Raw genomic sequence first — 19773 nt, 5'->3', positions numbered from 1 at the left:
GGACACACTGGTCCTCCTGCCCCCCAGTCCCTAGCACGTGTGTACGGTTCACCCGGGTTGGTTCTGAGCTGCCGGCGGTCCTGTCGAGCTCTGGTCTTCATTCCATTCCTTTCCCTTCTGAGCAGCTCGATGGACTGGGTGTTTAAGATCACAGCCAAAGGAGACCTTACCAGGCAAAGACAGTGATTCCATTGGTGTTGCATGGGAGTGTTTTGGGCAAACGTCCTGTTTTCTAGGTACCTAAGTGTTGTGAGTAGATTATCGCGACCCATCTGTTTTTCCATGTGTTTCTTACTTCTGACCAACGTTTAATATGAAAAACAGAAGCAAGGTCAGGAGAGCGAATAAAACCCATGTGCATGCCGTGCCCTGCGTTCCCTCTAATGCCATGTGAAACCCAGCAAGGCGAGCTGTTGCAAGAGTAATTCCCATATCAGCAACCCCTCTGGTATTTTAAATACTCCTGGTGCTGAGTGAGGATTCACAAACTGGTGTGTGTTGGGGATTATTTCTAGTTAGACCCAATTAGATTATCATGTCTAAGAAAAGAATAAGCCTATTCAGTCAGAACCCCCACTGACGAGCCAAATGGTGAGTGAGATGTTACGATTATTAGTCGCAGTGGAAAAAGCCCGATCCTGCCTTGCAGTTTTGCAGGTGGAAGATGTCCCCACAAGCAGCGCCATGGCTTAAAATCAGGTTTTGATTAATCTAAGCCTACTGAAAGGGTGCCTGGCTTAATCTGTGTGCATGGTCTGTGGGAGAAAATTAGTGGGTTTGAGTTAGAACCGATTGATGAGATCAGTACAAGGAAGAGGCATCATTTGGCAAAGCATAGTGCATTAGATACATATAACGTAAATATGGAAGATAACAGGATTATGTCTGTAATTTCTGAGGTACTTGAAAGGAGTGGATGGCATCTGTTTTTAGAAGATGGATTTAAATGAAGGGTCAGAGGACGAATGCTGTAGCTTTGCTGGAGGGGGAGGCAGGCCATGCAGATGCATGTCTGTACAAATGCGGTGTTGGATGCTGTGCTCCCATCGGGAGGAGCTGTGAGATGGGGCCGAAACACTACTGCTGTAACAGCCCAAAATTGCCTTCAGCCTGTTCTTGAAGCCAGCTGAGGATGGCTGGGGTTTGTTGCAGCTTCCAGGAAATATCTGACCAGTTTATGAAAGAATGAACTCCTAGGCTGTTATTACTTTGTTTTCTCTGTGGCTCTGAGGGGAACATGACTGTGCCACTGGTCAAACCCCAGAATGGGGTAGACAGTGGAAGAGCAGGGATTAATGAGAAAGGAATGATGGTTGGGGAAAAAGATGAGGAATATTTTCTGTAGGGAGAAAGGATCAGTCAGGAGATGAGAGTATGAAGATGCTGAAGGTTATACGAGTAAATCTTAACTTCTTTACATGCTGCCTTAAATTAGCCTGGCATGGGCATTGCTTATGCACTTGGAGAGCCCTGTTGAGGTCCTGAAGGGCTTTGCTGACAGTAGCAATTTTTGTACCACTCATGAAGTTTCCAAGACTGTTCTTGACATTGATGAACATGCAGCTTGGTTGAGGTGCAGCTTCATGCGGGTACATTCATCATGTTGAGTGGTTTGTTTCTGTGTGTAAATAGTGGGGCCGTGCGGGAAAGGTTCCTCCTGTGCAGTGTCACAAAACTATTTTCAGGTTTTATTCTTTTCTCCTTGTGCAGAACCAGCACAGTGAGCCATAGCCCTCTTAAACACATCCATGTCTGTGAGGGGAGCACAGGTTGGCCATGTTTTTACAGCACATGCCACAACAATTGACTGTTTTATTTTTTTCAGTTTGAACATACTCTCCTGATCTGCAGGATCTCTGTGGTCCCTTCAGCAAAGGGGTGGATGAGCAGCAGTGCACCTGGAGGTGCTGCATGTGTGTGCTGGCTTGCACTTGCTGGGTTGTTAGCAGACTTAGTCTTGAGGAAGGTCTCTGGTGAAGTAGCTTGTCCGCTTCAAACATACATGGTCACCTTGCTGCTTCCTTGGTTAGCCTCGCTCTTTGAGGTTTGAGGTGCATAAATTGCAGGAGATGATGGGAAATGCTCCAGGTCATACTTTTTTGGTGAAGCTCTCAAATCTGACTGTGCTGATACACTCCCCCAGTCTGTAATCACGCTATTGGCATTACTGAGGATGCACTGAGATTGTGTATGGCAGTGCCCAACTGAGGTGAAGGACAGCAATGCCAGGTCTGGCTGTGTCACACCTGTTGGCCTGCTGGACAGATGACATGAGAGGATTTTCCCTGTGGATCTGTGTCTCATGGTACTGGTTTTGGGACTGGTGCAGTGAATGTGCTACCCTGGCTTGTTTGTTGTGTTGAGATTTGTGCTTGTCTCTGCTAGTGAGGAGCAGGGTCTGTCTACGTGTTTCAAGAAGACATTGTATTTGATGGTTGTACTTCAAAGTGAAAAATGTGGAAGATAACCCAAGAGAGATCCAGGTTTTTGTCTGTAAGCCAAGTGTTTCTTCCATCCTCTCAAACTGATGAAAATTCTCCTCTTTTGGTGGAATGTATGAAATAACTCCCTTAAAGTCTATGCGAGAGTGTAAAGTCCAGGAAAGTGAAGGCGTGTTATTGCCACCAAGTTCCCAATTTGCCCAGGAGGGGTGCTGGATAAGCTGAGAGTAGAATCCCAGCTGTAGCACTGACTTTGAGTTTGCCAGCACTCAAGTTGCAGCCTGTAGGAACCTCCCACCGTTGCCCCTTCCCCACCATGCTTGCTTTTCCTTCTCAGCTATGTTGGATTCTTTTCCTGGCTTTATCATAGGGACACATAGGGGAAGAGTGCATAAATCATGAATTCTAGTAACCAACCCTAGTTTATTGCATAGAGAACCATTGCTCAGCATGCATGAGTGCCATTGCAAACCAAGAGTGCCGAATGTGTCTGTAGACATTATGGCACTGTTGTAGGGAGTCATGTGTTTGGAGATGCGGGGTAAAACTCAGGCTTCCAGCTCCTGCAGCAGGGTGGTCTTTCTCTGAACTGGTAACGGGGTTGCACGTTTGCAAATGACACGTGGTTTGGAGGAAGCAGCCAGGAAAGAGTTGGCAGGGTAAACTGTTGCCTAATGAGCTGTGATTGACATAATTTGACTGTTGGATTACAAATCTGCAGTGAGGTTAACAGGAAATATCCTTTTACCCCCACCAAGTGGTGTTTTATTTTACAAAGGAGTCTTCTGTGCCCAGTCCTGGAGGATAGAGAGAGGGGTCTGAAGCGTGAGGAAAATGTGGAGGAAAGAGGTGTTTCTGTTGCCCCACTCCCAGCCCTGCTGTGCTCTGTCCTCAGTTTAACATAATGGTACCTAGTTAGAGGCAGCACATCATCTCTGCTTCTGTTGCATTCACATGAGGCTTTGCTCAGAGGAGCTTCTTTGTTTCACTAGAATTTCCTTCTTCATTGTGGATTTTGTCTAAGCATCATTTTCCATACCAGTCAAGGAAGTTTTAGTGTCTATCGCTGAAGAATTTGAAAGCTTAGTGTGAAAACTCTGTAACATTTTCCAGCTGTTTTCCATTCCTCTTCCTAATCGTCCATCGAATATATTATGCATTGTTTTATAATATGCATGGTTTAGAGTCTGCAAATCATTAAAGAGCATGACATGGCTGCAGGAGATACTACGAGGTAGTATTAGTTCCCTTGCTTCAGTGGGGATGGTGAAGCACTTGGCTTCTTTGTTGTAATTCCTAAATTTAACAGAACTCTCCTGGAATGAATTTCAGTTGAGATCCTTTACTTTCCTGTCAGGGTAACTTGAGTTAGTTTTGTGGAATTTTAAAGCAATGCTATGGAAGTTGGGAGACACTAAAATCAGATTTAAGAGCAATCTTCAGGAGAAGGGAGTTTCTAAAATTCAGATATTGGAAAGACCTGTTGTTCAGGCTTCATCTCTGACAGACTCTACCACTGGGCTCTTTCCTCAAGGTATTTAAATTATTCAATCAATGACACCTTTTGCTTGAAGAAACAATCTGATAAAGCACATTGTTCTGTATGTATATATTTCTAAAGAGTTGAGCTTGCAGAGAGAAGTATTACTTGGTGGTGACATATCTGTCAAGCTGCTTTGTAAATCAGTAGATGGCATTTGTAAGTTTTTCCACCTAGACATCACAGGAGAATATTTTTGTCAAACTGTTTTTTTTTTTTGAGTGGAATATGAGGATACTGTAGTGGGTATTTAGCTACTAGCAAATTAGTCACATTCCTAAAATTTATTTCAGATCCTGGAAACCTGGAAGACTTTAAAAAATAGCTAAGATGATGTAGATGCATGTATTTTTCTGTGTACCGTTTTTCCATACAAAATAATCTTTATATATTGGGCTCCAGTGATGGAGGTATGAACCCATTCTGTCAGACTGCGTGTGTCACTGGTTCTTAAGCTCTGAATAGCCTGAGAGAAAGTAGTCAGCTTTTTATCAAAAGACCCAGGTGAAAGGGATAGCCATTTTATGCCCAAGCAGTGGGGCTGGATCCCTCTCCCCAAAGGGCCTGCTGCTTCAGGTGGGTGTTAAAGCCTCAATCTGCAAACCCAGTTATGGTAATGATGGCATAGAGGTTTTCTAAGTGTTTTGTGCTGTGTGCTCTATAAACCCATCATCATCATGTTGTATTTCCTTCCAAATTACCCTGTGCTTTTGTCTAATGTGAACAACAGTGGGTCAATCAACTGCTTAAGGTGGAAAACCAAATGGGGTGAGAAACTTGTACTTCTACAAACTTGGCAGGATGCTTTCTTTTTCTCTTCTCTCTTTAAGTGTACACAGGGTTTGTTTGCCGTACAGACCCTGCTTCCCATCTGCAGCTCCTTTGCTGTGCAGGAATCTGGGGAGGACCCCGTAGATGCTGTGCTTGGTGGCTGAAGTCCCATGTTTCTTCTGGGAAGTGGACAGGCCTTTGCGCAGTGTTGGTGGGGTTAGCTCATGGTGTGGTTCCTGGTTGCTCCCTGCCTCTGGGATGGCTTGTGTGCAGTGACCCTTGGGCTCATGGAGTGATCACTTCTGCAGGTGTTGAATTCCTCCTGCTGAGCATGAGCTAGCAGGCTCCCCTGTCTTTTTCTCTAGGCTGCAACATCATCTTTCCTCCAGTGCATTAAAGCTTTGTTAAGCATTTCTGTCAACTTTCTTAACCTCGTGTTCAAGGTAAGGTTTTGTTTGTTTTTTATTCGTTTTATTTTGTCTTCACAAGCAAGGTCATGCAAAACTTGGCCCTGAAGTGTTAAATGGTCTCTTCTGCCATGGTGTGTAATGGGGATGTAATGGGTGCTGCTGAAGAAAGAACTTGAAAGAGGTGCAAAGTGAAATTCAGAATTTACAAGATGATCTTAAATAAAACAGTAGCTATTGAGTTGTTTTTGATTGACAAGTGAATGACTTGGAGCCACTGGAGTCTGCCTTTAGACTTTCATTAAAAAAACCCAAATCACTAGCTTTCCATGCTGTATGAAAAGGTATTAAAGTCTGCAGAAACTCCCTCTCCCCTTCCCCAAATAGAAAATCCCAGCACAAACACAAAACCAGACACAAATGTTTGATTTCCCTCATGTGTTTGTTCAAAAGTTCATGGTGGTACTTATTATTTTTATTACATTTTTGCATCATTTGACAAAGATTGTAAATTATTCAGGTGACTTTAAAACAAACCAGCTGTCTGAAGCTGCATGTGCTCATTATCAACCCATTTTTGATGCTTGTATGGCCACTTAAGAGAAGAAGAGAAGTGTTTTCCCCTGCTGGGGTTTTAGGTGCTGGGTGCTCCTTGCAGTTGCAAAAAGGACTGGTCTGGTGCTTTGTGTTGGATCAACGCCATATCTGTTCTTAACAGGGTCCAGGCAGTCTTTTGCTTTTGCATTGAGGCTGGCACCTGCTGAATAAAATGTTTTTTTCCCCCCAAGTCTGTTAGAAAAGGTGGTTTAAATCTGTCATCTTGGTCTGTCAGTTCTTAGCTAAGGGAGTAAGATGCCCTACAGGAATTTTTCCTCATTATTTGTAGCTTGGAATGCATCCTAAAGTGAAACCAAGCTTTGACATTCTCTTTCTGATCTTTTGTGTGGTCATTGGGGTGTTACTAAAGGCAGACTTAGTGCCAGTTCCTGCCTGCTCCCCCCAGATACATTTTTTTAGACTTGAGCTTTCAGCATATATGCTGTTTTTTCAGTGGTGGTGTTCTTCCAACTCGATAGCAGAGAAGCAAACGTGAATACAGCCTACTGTTAATTTTTTGAAGTGGAAAATCCCTGTGACTGATTTCAGTTTCGCTTTTGCTTTTCTGTGCTGACCCAACTACTGTTCTTTATGTGAAACTTGCTTTGGAGTTGCAGCTTCTTGAGGGGGTGTGAGCAGGAAGGGACTGGTGAAGGGTGTCATGGGGCAGGTTTCTGCTCCAGTGGGCACCATCACGACTTGCGTCCAGATGAAATGGTCCCATGTCAGCACTGATACCCAGTGCTGACTTGCAGCATGGGGAAGTTAAATTTACCTCTGGTTCTGCTGTGGATTCTGCTGCATAAGCTGTTATCAGGAGTCAGTGATGTCCCTCAGTGGAGTTTAGTGCTGTTCACACCATGGCTCACTCATGTGCTTCTGTGTATGAGGGGACGTGTCTGACAGATGTTGGTGAGCTGGCTTGTGCCTAACCAAATGTGAAGCTTCATGTGAAAAGTTGTCATCAACCTGACTCTTCTTGAACTCTTTTTAAATCAAAGTGCTAATAGGGTACTCCTAAATAGAGCATTCTTCTATAGCAGGAATTGAAAGTTGTTTAATAAATGGTAAGGTTTTTACCCTGCTTACATTTTTCAAGGGTGATCCTCCAGGGGAGGCAATAAACAGGCCTGGAGGTAATACCATCATCTCTGCAGCCATCCCCTGTGTCACTTGCAGACCTTCTCCTTGGCTTGATTCGGTTGGGCAGGGAATGCTGATGCCTGGCTGTGCCTGGAGGAAGCCAAGGAGGAGCACATGCCTGTGCTGCCATCGTGACCTTGCACAGAGCGGGAACTGAAGAGCTCCACAGCACGATGACATGAATTATTCAAAACATGTTAATGCAGCAATGCTCTATGGTACCAGTTTATTTTTAAGCATCTGGGCTGCCTCTTGAGTTTGAATTAATCACATCATGATCAGGATCAAAATATTTTCCAGTGCAGGAAGCCATAAAGAAAACTGCAAGGCAGGTAGTTGTTTTTCCTTGTTTCTTTTGGGTGCTGTATCCTTGGAAGTTGTGCATGGCAGCAGAAGGCATGGCTGTTTCAGACAGGCTTTCCAAGGTGGTGGTTGGTCCCCTGGAGTGCTTGCGGATGCAACATACTCCACTCTGGAGGTTTTTCTCTCACTGCTGGGAGATGTAAGCATAGTTTCCTTTTGTACCCAAAAGATCAGACCTGAAAACTAGCTGTGGAGCAGCTAGTTCCAAAAGGAATAGTTTAAATTGCATGTGCAGGCAGTGAAGCAGCCATTCCAGCCGCTGGAAGACTTCTGCAGTGAGCAGTGTGCAGCCACATTTTACACAAACTGAGCTGAATTATTACTTGTTTTCTTCTTTGTTTGTTTGGAAAAGTCCATCGGGGATTTTGGTGTAGGAAATAAGTGACACCAAATTACTCAATGTGATTTATAATTGAGTTAAAAAAAATCTAGCCCAAGCCTCCGGCAGTTAGGAGCTGCAGCATCACTGGAACCAAAGGCCTCACTCAGCCTGTGTGTCAGGTAAAAGCACTTTCAGCTGCTTAAAAAAGCAGTAATTTCCCATTTAACACATCTTGCTAATTTCAATTCTGAAGGGTCAGTATAGTAAAATGAGCAGGTTTTTAGTACTTTGACTTTATATGATTGCTCTAGTTCACCCTGGAGGGCTGTGCTTTTACCCTCATAGCATTGCTGCTTAGAAATGCTGTGTTGCCAGTTACTTCTGCAAAGGACTTCCAGGTCTGTAGGTGGCAGAAGGTACGTGGTATGCACCCCTGCTTTAAATGAATATCGCTTCACTTGGGCTGATTGTTTTGGCATTAATAATCTGTTTTGTAGTTTTAATAACTCAAGATGTACAGCATTATATATAGATATACTGAAAAACATAACCATAATTTTTTCCCAGGCTTTGTCTCTTCCTAAAATAGTGTCTTACTTTTTTTTTACAAGTGTTTCATTGCATGAGCGCTTGGATGATGTTTAACTTGCCCATACTCTGTTATAAGTAACATACCATAGAAATTTGACATATGTTGGTTTTCAGTTTACCATGGGATCTATAACAAAACAAGTGCTTGTCTTCTGTAACTGTGCAGCGTTAAACATATATTTGGGGAGGATATTCATAAAGCAACATAATAGTTGCATTGTATTGGGCATGAATGGTCCTCAGATGCGTGCTGTGCAATGCGTGGACCTCCAGGACTCTGTATTGCAACTCTTGAGACCAACTGTGTGTACTTGATCATAAGCTGGAAACTTGCCCGGCAGCTTCCCAGCTCAAGCGTTGGAGAGGCAAGCGGGGATGCCTGAGCATGGGGACCCTGTGGCCCTTGCCCCTGGAGACTGACCTGCAATATGCTAGGACTGCTGGGGTGATGGCAGCCAGTGCATCCTGATCTGTGCCCCAGAGAAAACTCCCATATTGGAAAGATCCTTGGGGAAAAAAACCTGTAGAAACTTATTTCATGTTGTCTGAACAGCACAGAATGTTAATGGTGTCCTCCTGCCCTTTCAGAAATCATATCTTGATCCAGTGGGCAGAAGTGGTTGGTGATGGCAGTAGGAGCCCAGAAAGCTGCCCTTGCCTTCTGATGACATCTGTGGTCTGTTCTAGCTGCTCTGCCCTTGGGGTATTGGCTGAGGGCAAAAGTTGCTCCTGGATTCTTGTTTGGGTTTGTTTTTTTTTTTTCTTTAGTATGTGTTTGGGTGTTGTAGCAGATATCTTAAAATCCAAGAATCAGTGGTGTGTCTTTTTTTTGTTTGTTTGCTTAATGTGTATTATTTGGCCAGAAATAATTTTACTATAAAAGGATTTGGGGTGAATATAGACTGTACATCTGTTACTTGTTTGTCTGCAAAATGACTGTATAGTTGAGGCCAAAAGTGAAGAATAGAGGGTTGCACAAATTGGCAAAGTTTCTGAAGTCTTTCAGAAGCCAGCAATTAAAATGAAGCAAATTGTTAAATACAGAAATTCTGGTTGTACATCCATCTGATGCTCTAGCATGTCCCTTTACTGTCTTCTCTTGTCTTGCTTTCCACCCCACAAGAGAGGCAGACAAACAACGCATGCCTACCTCTGATGGTTTGAAGCCAGCTGTTCAGCAGAGGTGGGTGGCACCGTTATTGAAAGGGTCTGTGAAGCATTGGCAATAGCTTGGCAGAGTTTATACAGCAGTTTTCTGACAAACATTTCCAATAATTTAGTGTGTTTGGGAGTGCTTCAAAGGGCTTTCTGCCCAGCGCTGAGCCTTGCAAATACAGAAGATCAAATAAATTAACTATCACAAATATTTAACTTAAAGCATGGTCAGATAGGCACTTTGATGTTGTGTGCGTGTATGAGAGCCTCTGTGTATGTGTACATTCTCACCAATATGTTGGGTCATTGTTGTATTTGTCTCCTCTCAGACGTAATAAGCCTGATACTGCAAATCTAAATAATTGTATTCCACCTTCATAGGCAAGCACGTTACCTGCCATCAGTATGAAATGCAGTGTTCACAGTTTTACTGAGGAGCCAATGATAAGCAAATCGCTGCATGGTGTAGTGATGCCATTGAGGACTGTGGGCTTGGTTGACATGCCAGTGCTATAAAGGCATTGGCTCTAAGGTTATTTTTCATTGCATTTGCGTAAGATGTTGCTTGGTGGCCAACAACACTCTTCTGGTAAACTGAGTAAGTCAGTTTAATGTAGTGATAATTAATAGAGTGCACCATGGATTGAGCCACTAAGCCTTTGGTAATAACACTTCTATGATAGCATCTAGCTTACAGTTAACTCTTATGAATTGGTGTGAATCTTGTTCTCTAAAAACTACAGCTTCTTAAAATCTTCTCGAAGTTGACTTGTCTTCTCAGCAATCCTCTCCCACCACATAGGGAAGTGGCAGCGTGTCTGCAAAAACACAGTTCTGTTCTGTATCAGGGCTTCCAGTACAATGCCTGTTCTCTTGATCATGTAAATGAATATCTGAGTGTGGCAAATGTACAGAATTCTTTTTGGTAAATAAAACAAGAACTTCACAGGATTTTTTATCCATGAATCATTCACAAGCTTCACAGTGCTGCAGTGGGAAATAAGGAGTGAGAGATACACTTGTTACCTTTGGAAAAAGGAAGCCTGAATTGCTGTGAGCCCCCCAGAATCTGAGCAACAGGACAGAAGTTAGAAATAATGTTTCCCCACTTCCCAGCACTTGTAACTCCTAGGAAAAGAAAATAGGAATGTTGGCTGCCTCCCTCTGTGAACATGTGTTTGACACATTGGGAAGCCCATGCTGTGTCTTTCCAGCTAGAGTGGGGATCTGGGATGTGGCAGATGGCATTTGGCTCTTTGAAGTCACCTTTGCAGATCTATGTCAGCTTTCCTTTAAAGTCTTTCATTTGTCTAGCACAGTTAAACGGAAGCTGAAGAGCAGCATTTTAGTTTGTTTATTTTATGGTGTTTCAGGGCATCTTTTCTCTTTGATGTATTTAAAAAAATAATCTCATTTTGTACTGGTTTTGTCTGGGACAGAGTTAATGGCTTTGTTTGCTTCTTGCCTTCTCTTCCAGCATTTTATTTTCTGATGTGTTCTGGAGGTGAGATGAGGTTTTTATCCCTCTTTGTATATGCACATATGTATGAACTGAAACTCTTCTTTTTGACCACAAGGCCTATTTCAAAGGTAATTGGCCTTTGAGTCCAGATGAAGTTGAGAGAGATAATATTCATCCACAGATGCTTCAGTCTGAAAAAGCTGGTTGGTGCTGCAGTCTCTCCAGCACACCCTGCAAAGTGCTGCGGCACTGATGCCATGCAGAAGACCTCTTTTGGAGAAGTAATGGCAGTATCAAAGCAGTGGTGGAGTTTGTTTCAGGGGGGAAAACGGGAGCTTCAGGGGAGAAGATAAAAGGAGGTTGTGAGGTTCTGAAGAATCGTCTTGACTTGGAAATTAATTCTGTGCTTTCTATCAGTCAGAAAAAAGGCAATTTTCTTCTTTAATCTAGAGATGTCTGAGCAGATGGATGGTGTACACAAAACACTTGGGGGAAATGCTTTTAATATTATTGTTAAAATCCTTTTGCATGAGAACTTGTAGTACCTGGGATAGACAATCACCAGTGTTTTACTTGTATGTGTTTGCTATGCTGTATGTATTCATGAAAAGTAAGAGATTCAGCTGGCTTGGATCAAATGGCAAAAGAATGGGAGAAGAGGAATTTAGGAAGCTGTCAGCTTCTGTATGGATTAAAATTAACTGACCTTTCAGATCAGCACACATGCAGGCTTATGTGTTCAGGTATGTAACTGATGACCTTTCTTCCTAAGCAAGGTATCTCTTTCACACATGGTGAGTCTTCAAAAGCTTTGTACAGCACATTGTTGCTACTATATCTTTACCACAGTTGTCCAACTATCTGTTTGTGGGCCATTGCTTTGTATGTGAGCAACAGAGATGTTTTCCAGAAATAAAGCTGTGCCTGTAAATTCAGACTGTTGTTCAGACTAGAAGGCAGGTGGGCTTTCTCTGTGCTAGAGAAATATTTTGACAGAAGATTAAGTGCTTCAATTAGAATATAAAAGAAATTGTGCAAGAGTTTACATGAGCTGAGTCCTTGTGTTCAGCAGCAGCAGCAGCATCCTTCATCAGCAAGTGAGATGCAAATGAATTTGTTGTTTCACCGGGCAGGGCAGGAAAGCCACCTCACAGTTTTTGCATGCTGATACTGCTCCTGTATCCCCAGATACTGCAGTGATTGCAGAGGGCAGTCTGTGCATCATGAGCACAGAGGATTTTTGGTTAAGATGAGGAACTCTGATACCTGCAAATGTGAGTGAGGCAAAAATTGATTAAGCATGAAATTCTTTTCTGGCAATGAATTCTTGGTTGGCTCAGAGACAAAAGGTTGCACAACTGAAAAGGAAAAGGACTTCTACTTAGAAAGCTCAAAGCTATTGTTTGGTTTTGCTAATGTTTATTTTATGTCTGATGTCAAATCTTTGTTAAAGGTGAATTATTCCTTCTGTTTAGCAAGTGGAGTGAAAACTACCCAGATGCACTTGTAAGGCATTCAGTAAATTGTTAAAATTGTTTTAGGTTCTCTGAGGAAGTGGTGATCCTTGAGGTGAGACAGCCTGTGTAGACCAGGGTAATACTTGTGTTTCTAGTGCGAAGCACAGTTCTTGTGTTAAAATAATCCAGGCTGTATACATAAATAAGCATATAAATCTATACATTAAAACAGAAAAAAGAATAGCTGTTGTAATATTTTTAAGGTTAATCTATAAGCCTATTTGGGTATATTCTCTCAGTTGGTACTGCTGTGCCAAAATGCATTCCACAGAAGGATGTGTAAGGAGGAAAAAAACTCCTTTTTAACACTGAAAAAAGTAATGTTTGGATTTATTCAGTTTTCAAAAATGATAGGTTTAGGAATCACTTGTTAAGCCTTGGGTGATATGGTTTAGTGTGAGGTGTCCCTGCCCATGGCAGGGGGGTTGGAACTAGATGATCTTAAGGTCCTTTCCAACCCTAACTATTCTATGATTCTAAGATGCTCCTTGTGTGATAGCTCTGCATTGGAGGTGCATGCATTGTATTTGCCCCAGTGCTGCCTCCCGGCTGAGCTGGTGGCTCGTGGGAGAGCCATGTGTTAATGCTTCGGTGAACCATTAGCACTGCGGTTTACTGCAGGGAGAACTTTTCTCACAAAGATGCTACTGAAAAACAAGGAGTGTTTCCCTGAACTGTGGAGCAGCATAGCCAAAACACCGATTAAGGCCTTGAATGGGGCTGCTCCTATCCTGCTGAGCTTTTAGTGTGGCTGACCTTGTGCTGTATGATAGATACCACATCCGTGGACATATCTGCTATACCTCCCTGGAAGCTGCATACATTGACTCTCCAATGCTCAGTAATGACCTAATTTTGGTTTCTGAGTTACTGCTACTTACTCAAGGTGCCAGGGGCCTGGTTGTTGGCTGCTTCCTCTTCTTTCAGTTAGTAGAAATTTTTAGTCTTCTGCTTATTCCCTTGATTAGCAGGTTTTGGGTTGAAACTTTCCCTTTCCTCATAGGAGTGGGAATCAGCAGCTATTGCAGCATCTCAGTGCATAATAATAGTAATGGCTTTAGTGAGTGCTTAAAAGAGAACAGATTAATGGATTTTTTTTGGCCATACTCCTTTGGTGGAGATATCTGTGTGAGCCCCTCCTGCAAGTACTTCTCAGAAGTTGTGCACAGCTGAGAGTGGAGTCTGGTCCTCAGTGAAGGTGGTGTTTGCACTGCTGTTTTTGCCATGTTAACTGCCAGTGTAGGACAGACTTCAAAATGATGGATATCTTTGTGTCTACATGTCACACCCTGGCAGTTTTACCATGTGGCATCTTCTACCTACCAAGTGGTGCTTTTTGGTGGGGTTGGCTTTGCTTCTCTTGAACCACCAGGCTTGTGGAAAAGGAGAGACCCAACAGCACTTTTGGAGAGGTTGCAAGCATTGTTTAATACCTGTGTGGGAACCTTGGAGGCATTTTAGTACTTTCATGAGCACTGGTCTGCACAGTCTCTGCTTTGGGTTGCTCTGCTTTTTTGTGGATCCATGCAATAATGGGGGAAATGTTGTGGTCTTGCATGGGAAAGAGTAGGAGGAGCGGGGTGGTGAGTTGGCACATTCAGTATGTTTATTAGAAAACTAGGGGTACCCTAGCTTCATTGCAGGCATTGACTTCACATGAACAGGACCCTTCCTGCATGGCTGAGGAGCAGCCTGCTTCCCCTCCCTTTAGTTATCTTGAAGGCATTTCTAACTTTGTGGGAGGGAATGCAGCTGAAGAAATATCAACATGCCATGAGCACTTGCACTTCATTAAGGAGCACTGTTTAAATTTTTTTGTGTTAGTAGGAGGCTGAACTGTGTCTCTTCTGCCTTATTTGTGTAGTTGGTGGGGGATTGAGGGAGGGTTCTTGCACGCTGTGCATTGGAGCAGCCCGGAGCAGTTTCACAGTATATAATAAAAATGTATCATAACGATAAAGCTGGAGGAGGAGTGGGGAGAAGGCTTGGGTTTGCTGTCCCACAGCCACACCAGCCCCTGACTTGCTGGAGCAGCTTTCCCTTGCTGTGCACTCTAAGGTGCTCAGGAGGCTGCTGTGGCTGTGGGAAGCAGTGCTCCTTTTCAGGGATTGCTGCAATTTAAGGAAGCTGGGTTTATCTGTGCCTTCACTGATGCAGTTATCTTGTCTGTCAGCTGAGGGACGTGTGTCCTGTGATAAGTGATGTGAACTGTTATGCCACATTTTTATCACATTAAGATTACCTTTCCACTCTTCATTCTCTTCATTTTTGATCGAAGCAGTCTGTAGCTTATGAAATGACCAGGCTTTTTTTTTGAGCACTGTCCCTGGGTTTTTTGTCATGAGAACCCGGTGGCAGCTGCACATCATCTTCATAGTGTGTACTAGTGCAGAACACATTTCTTTAAATATGTAGCTGTGATGCCATTTTTTTCTACTCTTCTGTCACATTATGATCTTATGAAAATGTCACCAAGTTTTTCAGTTGAGTAAGAAATTGAAAGACAAGTCCTTTCTTTTTAGAATAATTGCCTGCCATTGCTGCTCCCTCCCCAGGAAGCAGAAGCATTTGTATGTCTTTGGGCTCTGCCCAGTGCAAGCCTGTATCTCATAGGCTTATCCAGGTGCTAAAATAGTCCCTCAGGTCACCTGCAAGTGACCAAACATGTGGCCACAGGCTAATGCTGGAGTGTGCTTGTCCTAGAAACAGGTTTTGTGCCTCCTGGATGCTTCTTCCTACCCCACTGGACCCATGTCTAAGCAGTGGTGGCAGGGCTGGGTGGCTGGTTATCAGGTTATGGTGAGCAGACACAGTCCAGGGGGCAGGAGATAGTGGCAAGGAGAGGGAACAGCCTTTCCCCCCACAACGGTGAGGACATCCTCTATTTCCTGGGCTGGTATGGCCGTGGATGGTGTCAGCTTGCTCAGAGATAATGTTAATCAAAAGATCAGCCTTTTGCAGGTGTCTCGGTACACTAACGAGTTTGGCTTTTTAATTCTTTGGAGTCTGTATGTATTGGAGCACTCAATGTGCAAGCAAAGAAGGTCTGCTGAAGCAGGTATCATTCCTCAGTCTAATGGTCTTTGCCCTCTGAAATGTATGGCTCATTGATAACATCTGTTGGATACCACTTTTAATTTGAATGCCACTGATATTTCTGAAAGATGCTTTTCAGTGCATTCATGGGGCCTGATTTTGCTGGTGTTAGAGGCTCTTCCACTTCTAAAGTGATACGTGGGTGTGCTGGGAGGATAAAAACCAGGGCTTTGCTTTATTTAAAATTACACCATCTGGTTGTGCTGGGGGTGAGGTGCAACAGCAGCAAAAGGCACTAACTTGCAAGAAATCTTTGTATCTAAGGTTGGCAAGGACTGTTGGTGGTTGTGTCTGTAGATGCAAATCTAATCCTTCATCCTAACCTGACAAATTTAGGAGGAGCTGATGGACTCCAAAGGCGATCCCTGCTCCTCCTTCTTGGTCAAGAATACTTCTTACAAGTGTGGTAATTCTCTGCATTACGAGGTAGGATAAATGGATTTTGTTCTCTTGCCTGGATGTGCAAGATGAAATTCATACAGTTCTCTCTGAAAGCTTTATTGATGCAGTTGAGGGCTGAATTTGTCCTGTATTTTTGTAGTTTTAATCTACAGCAGCCTGCATTCCTAAATTCGAAAAGATTCACACTAGAAATACAGACTGTAAGCATTTTGAAATACCCCGAGCTTAGAGTGGGGAGTCATGGGATGGCTGGGTTTCATCTCAAGGGGTTTGTGTCAGGGCTGTGCCTTTTGGTATCTCCAGAGCCCTTCTAATATGGGTGAAACTGCTCATTTTATCTTGCCTGGCTCTTGTAAGGAACAGAAAAGTCTTGGGTTGAATATTCAGCCTGAGACAGACCCAACATAGAGACTTCAATGAAATAGTCAATGTTTGTCACAGTTAAAAGCATCTGGAGATAAGCTGTCAGGAAGGACAGAGTAATAAATCATCTTGTTAGCCTAACAAGATGGACTTTTGTACTTAGAGTTTCATGTAACTCTAAGTACAAATTTAATTGAAAGTTTAGGAGGGAAATTAACTCCTGGTGTTTACAATATTTCCTTCTTACCTATAGGATATGTTTATTTCTAAATATAGCATCTTATTTATGAACTCCTGAAAATAACAGTTTTATTTTACTCCAGATAAAATAATAACTGTACTTACAAACATCTACAATGTAGACTTCTTTGGACGGTATGTTACAATGGATTCTTTACTTCTTTCCATAATGTGCTCAAACCCTGAGATTACATGAAAATACAAAACTTCCATTTTAATAAGCAACATCTTTACAAAGATTTCCTGGAGTCCCTGACTTGTGGTAGCACTGTAATCTGTGGAGGTTATATTACATGAATAACCACTGCCCTTGTAGTTTTAGTCATACACGATTTAGGATCTGTAGAGGTTTTTACTGTTCTTTTAATAGTCAGATCATTTGGAAAACATACTTAAGTTTTACATTGTCTGTTTTTTTTTGATGTTAAACCAATCTAAAAGTCGACAAAAGTTTCCTCAGCATTCAGCTCTGAGCAGCCAGAAATTGTGTTCCACCTCAGCAGAACATCTGTGGTCAGGGTGGGATATGTCAGAAACAGCTTAATAGTGTTCAAAATCTGGTGCAGAAGTTTCAGATGATGAGAAATTCTCCTTACCCAGTAAGCTTGCAGACTGCTCTCTGAGTGTAGTTGCTCTAAGCTTCCTTTCTCAAGACTCTTAATACAATAATAATCCCAAGAATAAGCACACAGCACAGGTTTTTATCTTTTCTTTTAAACAGATATTGCAGCTGAGAACCAGGTAGAAGCAGATGTTATTTCAGGGGAATAAAAATTAGCTTTTTGTTTTAAAGCTTACGTGCCAGGGAACAGTAATTTTACATGAGAAAACCTATGTGCTGTTTCAGTCTGCCTCGTTCCCTGGCATTCTGCTCTGCATCTGCAGCTAACTTGCCCTGCTCGTGGATAAGAGTCTCATGCCAGCTTTTCCTTTGCTGTCCTGGAAGGCAGGCAGGGAGTTCGCTGGATGGTGTGAACAGAAGATGCTAAAGGGCTGCTAGGATGCAGCAACCTTGGTACCAGGGGATGCTCAGGGTCCGTTTCAATACCAGTCTGCTAACTGTGAATGCAGTTTTTCAGGGTGGGTGTCCTGCCTGTGCAAGCAGTGACAAAGTGTATGGCAGTCACCCTCCTGGTATGATTTTATGGTTGAAAAATACAAGACAGAATTCTGCATGAGACTAATCTGGATGTGTGGTCCAAGGGTATTTACTCAGAAACAGTTACCAATAGAAGAGTTTTCTAAATAATGATGAAACCATTTACTCACAGGAATTTTAGTTTAAATTGCTTAAAACCGTATTTTCTTACCATATTGTTAGAAAAAAATAATGTACTGGCCTATACATCATACCTGAGTTCAGTGTAATCTGGGCAGCAACTTGATTTTGGTTGTCAATGGATTTATTACTTTTGTTGCAGATTAGTAGTTCATCACTTTGTACATGAACTTCACTTTTCCTTAGACCTTTGTTACAGCCAAATATGTGTTTTTATCAAATTTCATATATTGAATCCTTACAAGCTTCCCTTGTAAACATCAAGTAGTTTTTGTTAATTATCAGGAAGCCGGGAAAACCTTGAATGAGATTTAATAAAATCTATTACTAGTATTTATGCATAAATACTGGTCATATGTATTGAATGCTGAAAGAATTATAAAGAATTGAATAATAGAAAAAAGATTAATTGAAAGATGGGAAAAAGAAAAATCAGAGCTTTGTTCCATGTTTTCCAATTTCTTCTTAGTATCCTGAAAATAATTAGGAGTGTTGAGTGTGATGGAGACAGTGTGTCGAACAGGAGAATTTATGCTAACTGACAGCTAATGGATCAGCTACTTTCTAAATAAAAATCAAGAGTAGGCAGTCTTGCATTCTGCTTGATGAAGTTTAATCATTTGGAGTGGAAATCCAGTGAGAAACAAAACACTTTCCCATTCAAATACAGCATTTTTAGAGTGCTAAAAATGCAGGAAGTTTGTAGATTTCGGTAATTGGACAGTAACCTGCAAGCCACTTGGGATGGTCAGAAAGTAATAGTGCCCTAAGTCAGTTATGTTTCTCACCAGGCCAAATGAGATTTTGTCTCTGAAAATGCATAACTTAAAAAGTGACTTCCAGCTCTCCAAGTAGAGTTATTTTCATCTTAGCATGTGAATGAATATTAGAGTTGGAAATTCACCAAAGGTGCAGCCAGGTGTTTAGATTCATGAGGGACTGGCCAACTGCCTGCTTTCCAGTGGTCTTCTCCACCCCAGGGCAGTTGTGCACTTGCTTTGCTTTTGTGCTAGCTGCAAGGCTTACAGTTTGTTATTCCTTATGCAGCTTTTTATGTTGTATCTGATTCCTTTCTTCTGGGCTGAGCTAGAAGAGCTACTTTTCCGTATCTTAATCCTTATCTGTCTAAATCAATCCTTTTTTGTTTTGTTTTTTTTTTTTTTTTTCCCACTTTCCTCACAGATAATACTATCCTCTGGTTGTCTCTATTCAATATTCCATAGGTTTACCTAACCTGTGGAATACCTTAATGTATGTCCCTTAAGTAGTTTACATATGAAAGTAAGAATAACTTTCTAGTAATTTCCTGGGCTACCCAATTAAAACTTAGTTATTCCACTAGTTCAGTGCAAGGATTATTTATAGCACAATCAGTCGTGGAGTCTCAGTGTAGCCCAGAGCACTTGATCTCACTAAGAGTAAGACCCTGTCTGGGGAAGAAGCAACCAGACGTACCTGGCAGGAAAGTGCTGCCCATGAAGGGACAGTCATGACTTGCTTGGCTTCCTGCAAGTGTGCCTGGGCAGAAGGTGCAATATATTTTATCTGTTCATAGAAATGCCTTAGCCTGTATTTTCAAAGTGAAGCACAATGCAGAGGTGTTAGTGGGCTGCAGCGTGTTAGCAAGGAGCAGTGCAGTGGAGCAAACTGTTCTCAGCTGTGCTGTTCCCACTGGATGAAGCACTGGGCCTGGCCGTCATTTGCCTTTTGCCAAGAGACCTGGTTGGAAACCAACTTAAACACAGCCTAATGTAAAGAAGCATGGCTCTGGCCCACAGATGTTTAAAATGAATCACACTGCTTGTCTTTATTTCTCAGCTGGGGTTAACTCCTGGACTATGGAAAACAAAAATGGTCTTTTTATTGCCTTGGAGGCTGCGTTGTTGAGCTAATGCCATGGGTGCTTGGTGATGAATACTGTAGCACCAAACAGCTAAATGAGAGAGCAATACAATTGTGAGGCAATATGCAGTTTACCATCTAGCAAGATGATGTGATTGAATCGCAGATAGATCAAGGTTTGTGTTTTCTCTGTGTATTTTCTGAACAGGGGCTTCTCTGTGATTCTAGAAGATTAAAACTTA

At 42.4% G+C, this 19773-nt stretch overlaps 1 protein-coding gene across 5 annotated transcripts in view; it reads left to right on the top strand.

The window, feature by feature from the left end:
• The window catches only part of FMNL2 (formin like 2), a 145494-nt gene that overhangs the window by 887 nt on the left and 124834 nt on the right, over nucleotides 1–19773 (top strand). The gene's annotated exons all lie outside the window — the stretch shown is intronic.

Source organism: Melopsittacus undulatus, chromosome 4, assembly GCF_012275295.1.
Source record: "Melopsittacus undulatus isolate bMelUnd1 chromosome 4, bMelUnd1.mat.Z, whole genome shotgun sequence".
Taxonomy (NCBI): Eukaryota; Metazoa; Chordata; class Aves; order Psittaciformes; family Psittaculidae; genus Melopsittacus; species Melopsittacus undulatus.
This window is presented reverse-complemented; position numbering and strand designations above follow the sequence as displayed.